The sequence below is a fragment of the Triticum aestivum genome, chromosome 1A (assembly GCF_018294505.1).
Source record: "Triticum aestivum cultivar Chinese Spring chromosome 1A, IWGSC CS RefSeq v2.1, whole genome shotgun sequence".
NCBI lineage: Eukaryota > Viridiplantae > Streptophyta > Magnoliopsida > Poales > Poaceae > Triticum > Triticum aestivum.
Window position 1 is genome coordinate 99,492,060 of NC_057794.1, and position 6,804 is coordinate 99,498,863.

Consider the following 6,804-nt stretch of genomic DNA (forward strand, 5'->3'; position numbering starts at 1 on the left):
GTCAACAATGACTCAAGAGAGGTTAAATGGTTTGGCTACATCATGCATCGAGAAGAAATTATTGGATGAGATTGACATCGACCCCATCATAAGTGACTTTGCATCAAGGAATGTTAGAAGAAATTTTTAAGGTATTATGTATAAATTATTTGATACGCACACTGATTTTGAATGCATTGGAGTGTTATTGCTAAATATTCATATATACATAAATTTATTTTTACTACTATGATGTGTTTACTAAGGGCCCCGGATTTTAGGTTTGCCCCGGGCCCCCAAAATCTTAGGACCGGCCCTGCGCCCAGCCGTCGGAGGAGTTTGACATGCATGGGCGGCACAAAACTAGCCAGCTTGCCATCAATGGCAGCGAGTCCATGTGCCCTCGGCCAGCTGGTACCGGACGGGATGGCACGAGCAGCACGGCGTCCCCGCCCTCGCATGCGCCGCCGGCGTCCGCGCGTAAGGTCGTCGAGGCCCATGGGGAGACGAGTAGCGGCATCTAGGAGACGACCAGAGGACCAATCGGAGATGCAGCTTTGAACGCGGAAGTATGGGGAAAAAGACGACTTCGTTCATGAGGGGAGAATGGAATCCTCCAAAGAAGGAACTGCTTGCGAATCAACTTGTGGTTGAGATGGTTAGGTGGACAGTGGTATCCTAACCCACCAGGGTTCAAATCCTGGTGCTCACATTATTCCTGGATTTATTTCAGGATTTCCGGCGATGCGCTTTCAGTGGGAGGAGACGTTCCCGTCGACGACGAGGTGCCTACGGTGACTTCATAAATCTCAAGATGATGTGCCGGCTCAGTCTTTCGGAGGTGCTCATAGGGGTAGGATGTGCGTGTGTGCGTTCACAGGGGTGAGTGTATGCGCGTGTATATGAGTGCTTGTGTCTGTACTGATACTAAAAAAAACAAGGAACTGCTTAGAGCTGTTTTACACTTTCCAAAGCCAAACAACTTTTTCTACAAACTGATTTTTTGTAAAAAAAGTAAGTAAAACAGATTTTGCAAAAAACCGGCTAAAAACTTGTTTTCTATAAATCCATTACTAATACTTGCTATCCAAACAACGCCTAACTGCCCCATCCAAGGAGACGGGTAAGATCGCGACGGCGACTGGGCGAGGGTGAGGAAGCCCTTTTGCCTTGATCGTGGAGTTGGACACCTCCAGATCCAGATCCAGATCCGCGCCTAGCCGTGTTCATCTTCAACCGCCAAGACGCCCGCCGCCGCCGCCGTCGCCCCTGAGGTATATATTCATCCGCCACGAGCGCGTGCACCTGCCTTTCCCTCTGCCACGGCTTGCCTTGCTGGCTCATTGACTAGCAGTTGTTTCTTCTTTTGCTATGGAGTCTTGTTGTTGCTGATCTGGATCTGAATCTATTGCATGCAATTATAGACAGTTCTGATCTATGCAAAGTAGCGTTACACTGGATTTACTGCATTCTACCTGGATCTTTTGATTTATTGATGTAGTCAATTACATGGTTTGGTTCCCCATTGATTTTAGTTCAACGGCAATGTGATAGCTAGTTAACCCTATTTGAGTGCGCAGAATTAACCAGTTTTTTGTTCCTGAAAACTAAAAAGTGCGCGCTCGCTATTTGGACATCTCGAGCGGCCGCTCTGTCACACACATGCATGTGTATTTTTTGTCTCGTAGCGCATGTTGGTGCTGGCATTAAATGTGTTTACACTAGTCTCATCAGTTAGAGAAAACAGATCCACGTACTTTTATTTCGGGATTTCAAATTGTTTTAAAGCCATATCTTTTAAACCACACGTCAGAATTCAGTCCTGTTTTCACCGTTGGATTCATCGCGACGAGATCTTTAAAACTAGATCCCGCATGGATATGTTTCGATGAAATTTTTTTAATGCCAACTTTGATGCTATATTGTGCAACTAAAATACTGCATTGTGCAACTTTAGTACTACATGGTGCAACTTTTTTAAAATCAGTTGGCTTGTAATTTATTCTAATTGTACACACATTGATGTTTTAGTTGGCTTATAATGTAGTCTAGTTGCACACACATTAATGTTTAGTTGCCAGAAGGACTAGTTGCAGACACATATGCTTAGTTGGCTTGTAATTTAGTCTAATTGCACACATATTGATGTTTAGTTGGCAGGACACTAGTTGCACACACATATGCGTAATTGACGCCGCAATGTAGTCTAGTTGCACACACATTGATATTTAGTTGACATGACTAGTTACACATATATATGCTCAGTTGGCGCGACAATGTAGTCTAGTTGCACACACATTGATGTTTAGTTGGCAGGACTATTGGCACGCACATATGCTCAGTTGGCAAGGGAATGTAGTCTAGTTGCACACACATTGATTTTAGTTGACAGAAAGACTATTGACACACACATATCCTCAGTTGGCACGGCATGTAGTCTAGTTACACACATATTGATGTTTAGTTGGCAGAAAGACTAGTTCGTTGAAACATACCCATGCGGGATCTAGTTTTGAAGAGCACGTCGCGAAGATTCCAACTGTGAAAACAGATCGCAATTCTGATATGCGGATTAAAAGTTATGCCTTTTTAAAATTCTGAAACCACAAATAAATGCATAGGAGAACAAAGTGCATGCACCGAAAGATATGGCTGTGTTGCTATTTAATACGTTGCGGGAAAATGGATTAGATGAGAAAGATTTTCTAATTAGGAGAAGGGACAAAATTTTTTCTTAAATAACTGGCCGCTCGCTAATCATACTGTGCGGCTGGGCGCCGGCTAGACACATCCTTTTTTGTTTCTGGTTATGTTCGCAGCCTTGGGAGGAACTTGTTTGGTTGCCCTACTTAAATAAAAGAGGACCAGGTAGGGTCTGCTAGGCGAGCAGCACAGGCCTGCTCTTGAGGTCTCAGTTTTCTTCTTTTTTTGTTTCTTGTTATTATTCTGCCTTTTGTTTTCTTGTTATTTTGTTATCATCCAATCATCATTGTTTGCTGTGCTCTCTTGAGCCGGAACAGAGAAGAGATGACGCTAGATCAAGCTTCTGTGGTGATTCTGGATACTCCCACTGATTTTGCTTTGTTCAGTGTTAATGGTAGGATATGTTCTGAACCACAGGTATGCATGCAACCAGTTCTGAACCGTCCTTACAAATCACTCACTTTAATTCTACTCCCTCCGTAAACTAATATAAGAGTGTTTAGATCATTAAAGTAGTGATCTAAACACTTTTATATTAGTTTACAGAGGTAGTACTTCTTATGATCCTTCACCTCTTACTGCAGAAACTCTGGACGTGGTTTATCATGGATAACGTTGCTGTGGAAGTTTGTATTCCTTATTCTCCCATGCTTTTCATTAGCACTTGCTCCTCATTCTACCATGCTTTCATTAGCAGTTGCTTTGGTCGTTCTCTCTTATTGGCATTGCACCATGGATTCATTATAATCCATGCATCTGCTAGCTTGAGTTCTCATTTTACCTTGACTATCACCGTCATTGAAGAGTTAGTCAGTTTGCAACTAAAAGTACATAAAAAATGCCCTACACTGCAAAATAACAGCAATGAAGTAACCAAAATTACACAATGAAGTAATCTGTTGAAAGTGCAGTGTTAGTGTGTTCCATTTGTAGTAAGTTTTCTACTCCCTGAGCTTTCTATCTAATATTATCATTCTGTTACTCTTTCCTTAACAGGTTATCCTCTTTCTCGAGTACATCAAGGTTGATGGCAAGTCGGCTGTGATGGGTCCTAACGGTCCTGGTGAGAGGCTTACTTTTCAATCAGGAGGCACTGCAAACATATACCACAACTGGTTGTCGAGGATGAAAATCTTAGAGATGCCATCATCAAGGCCAATCTGGTCAGTAGAGGACCTTTTTTAGTAGTTTGTATATACATGAATGGTTACTATTTACTTATCAGCAACCTTTTCTTGCTAGGGAGTTGATTGCTATGATGACAAGGATGTTATTCATGAACTGATGTGGGGGTTAAGGAACATGATGCCGTATTTTGTTCGCAAAGAAAAATACAACAGCACTCGCGAGTATCTTCTCCCATTATGTCAAGGATTTAAGGATTGTGTGGATAAATTTGGAATCAATATTTCCCCAGAAGCAGTAAAGAACTGTTCCTTCCTGCAGTTTTACCCTATTTGTTACATTTTTCTGTGTTTGTGCTTACTCTATGTATGGCTACAAGTGGCCATGCTAATGGGCAGTAGTAATTTAGCTAGTTATTATCCCACTATACTTTGCTTTGAAATCCAAGCCAGTTTGATTAAATGGGTGTTTGGTTGGCCCAATGATGCAGAGAGAACAGATCTTGCATCTCTACGTCTGTGTCTTACTATGATGTCATTTAGGAATTTAATTTGCAAGACTTGTTTATTTGTTTGTTGGTGTTGCTGCTTTGGATTATCATTTGTTGTTAATGCATTTCTTTTGATCATGTTCTTGTTAATGCAGATTGATAAAAATTCCATAGCCTATGTTGGTTCGTTAGATCACATCAGGAATTTAATTTGCAAGACTTGTTTATTTGTTTGTTGATGCTGCTGCTTTGGATTATCATTTGCTGTTAATGCTTTTCTTTTGATCATGTTCTTGTTAATGCAGATTGATAAAAACTTCATAGCCTATGTTGGTTCGTTGGATCGATGTGATGCAATACTGGAGCATGCTACCAAGGTGGTGCGTGAAACGTGTGAGAAGCTGGTTCCTGATATTAGCCAATTTATTGAGGATCACAAGATCTATGCGGAAGTTATGGCAAAGATTTTGACCCCTATTGCGGTGGAAGAATGGCAACCCTCCATCAAGGTAGACAAACTCGTATTTGAATAAATTAATATTTGAAAAATTGTATTATGGATATCAATCAGCGATACTGATGGAATATATGTTTGTGTCATTTGATACAGCTGCTCCTCGAGGATGTGGTGGAGAAGATAATGGCTGCTGATGCTGTAGCAGAAGCTGCACGAGCAAAGGTTGATTCTGACATGTTTTGTCTAATAAAATAAATTAGTGCCTTCGGATCCTTAAGCTTTACCCTGGATGGATAAAGGAGTTGCTTCCGAAAATCAAACGTTTGGCTGATAAATCTTCTGGACAACAAAAGAGGAGCCACACAGTGGTAGCTGGAAAAGTAAGCCACGACTGCACTGGTGCTAATGGTGTGCACACGAAAAAACTGAGGTCTGTCGAGGGAAAGCTTGGTCTTGAAGCAGATGGTTAATAAGTTATGCAGATTTCTTAGAGCTTATTACTATCTATATAGTATAACTGTTGAAACTCTGTCCTCAAACCTACATTATGTTGGAACCTGTATGTATTCACTTATGTGGACTCCGTCACCTGTTCTTATGTTGGAACCTGTACCTATTCCCTTGACTCCGTCACCGTAATGTTCTTTAAATTCTTACGCTCAGTGTACTGCTATAATGCTATAATAGTATCCAATGTTTCCATCGCGTATACCCAGGTATAATTAGGTATTGGTTGTCCTACCAAATTCGACACCCCTACTGTAGCCCTCGGAAATGAAATCATCTTAAAGGTCATTTTGGAATTACATAAGGTTGAAACGAAAAACTAGACGGAGATTTACACAAGAAAGTGTCTTTTGCTAGAGAATGTTCTGGGAGATGCTACTATTGAGTCCTAGGAACGCGAGACCTTGTACTCCCTCCGTTTTTATTTACTCTGCATATTAGGTTTGACTGAAGTCAAACTTCATAAACTTTAACCAAGTTTATAGGAAAAAATATAAACATTTACAATAGCAAATCTATACGATGTGAAAGTGTATTCAACAATCAATCTAATGTGACTGAGTTATTGTATACCTTAATATTTTTGTCTAAAATTTTTGTCAAAGTTTACAAAGTTTGACTTTGACCAAAGCTAATATGCGGAGTAAATAAAAACAGAGGGAGTATCAGCTAAAACTCTAAGCTCCCTGGGAATGATGGCCCGGGGTGAATCGAGGCGCTCGTGGGCCCTGCTTGACAGAAATTTTGCTGCGATGTGGGGACTTGAGAGAGGCGGTACCGCTGGGAGATAATTGCAACTACGGTACTTGTACTATCTAGCACGTAAAGGATGGCAATTTTATCCATGAACATGGATATCCATGGATATCCAACCCGAATGGATAGGGTTTGTATATGATTTTGTATCCATGGGCGGTGCCCAAACCCGATCCGATTATTCGTGGGTAGGGCATGGATATAATCTTGTACCCATGGATATACCCAAACCCGACCCGATAGTATGACTTAATGGGAAAAAATCTTCCATCCCTGCCCATGTTCACATGTCCCACGACAATTTTACACTTTTTTTGTCTAAACCATGCATAAGAAATCACACAATCCCCATCATAACTTTTATAAGTTGACAGTCAATCCCCTCTGTAACATACTCCAACACCCCTTTCCTTATTTTTATCTCCTTCTTAAATGACTCGTCATTCTCATCTGTTAGAAAAATACTAAATGATCTTAGGTTGTTACTGGATGTTGATTTACCATAAGTGAAGCCTAGCCTGCCAGGAGGTGAAGAATAGAAGAGTTTATGTTAATATTGTGTTAAGTTTTATTTACATGTCTTGAGAGGACCCAATGGATATCCAGTGGATATGGATATCCATCGGATTTGGACATGGACACAATTTTTCACCCATGGATTTTTTCATGGGCGGGCAAAGACTGTCTTCATGGATATGGATATGGATTCGATATTGTTCAACCCGATCCAAACCCGACCCATTGCCATCTCATACGAACCTGGCACTCATGAGTTGCTCGGATACGG

At 41.0% G+C, this 6,804-nt stretch overlaps 1 long non-coding RNA gene across 1 annotated transcript; it reads left to right on the forward strand.

Moving 5' to 3' along the window:
* Positions 1-315: 315 nt before the first annotated feature.
* Positions 316-5,302, forward strand: LOC123102546 (uncharacterized). The gene is made up of 4 exons (XR_006449054.1): positions 316-3,845; positions 3,925-4,104; positions 4,603-4,806; positions 4,908-5,302. It is a non-coding gene; the product is annotated as an uncharacterized lncRNA (long non-coding RNA).
* Positions 5,303-6,804: the final 1,502 nt, after the last annotated feature.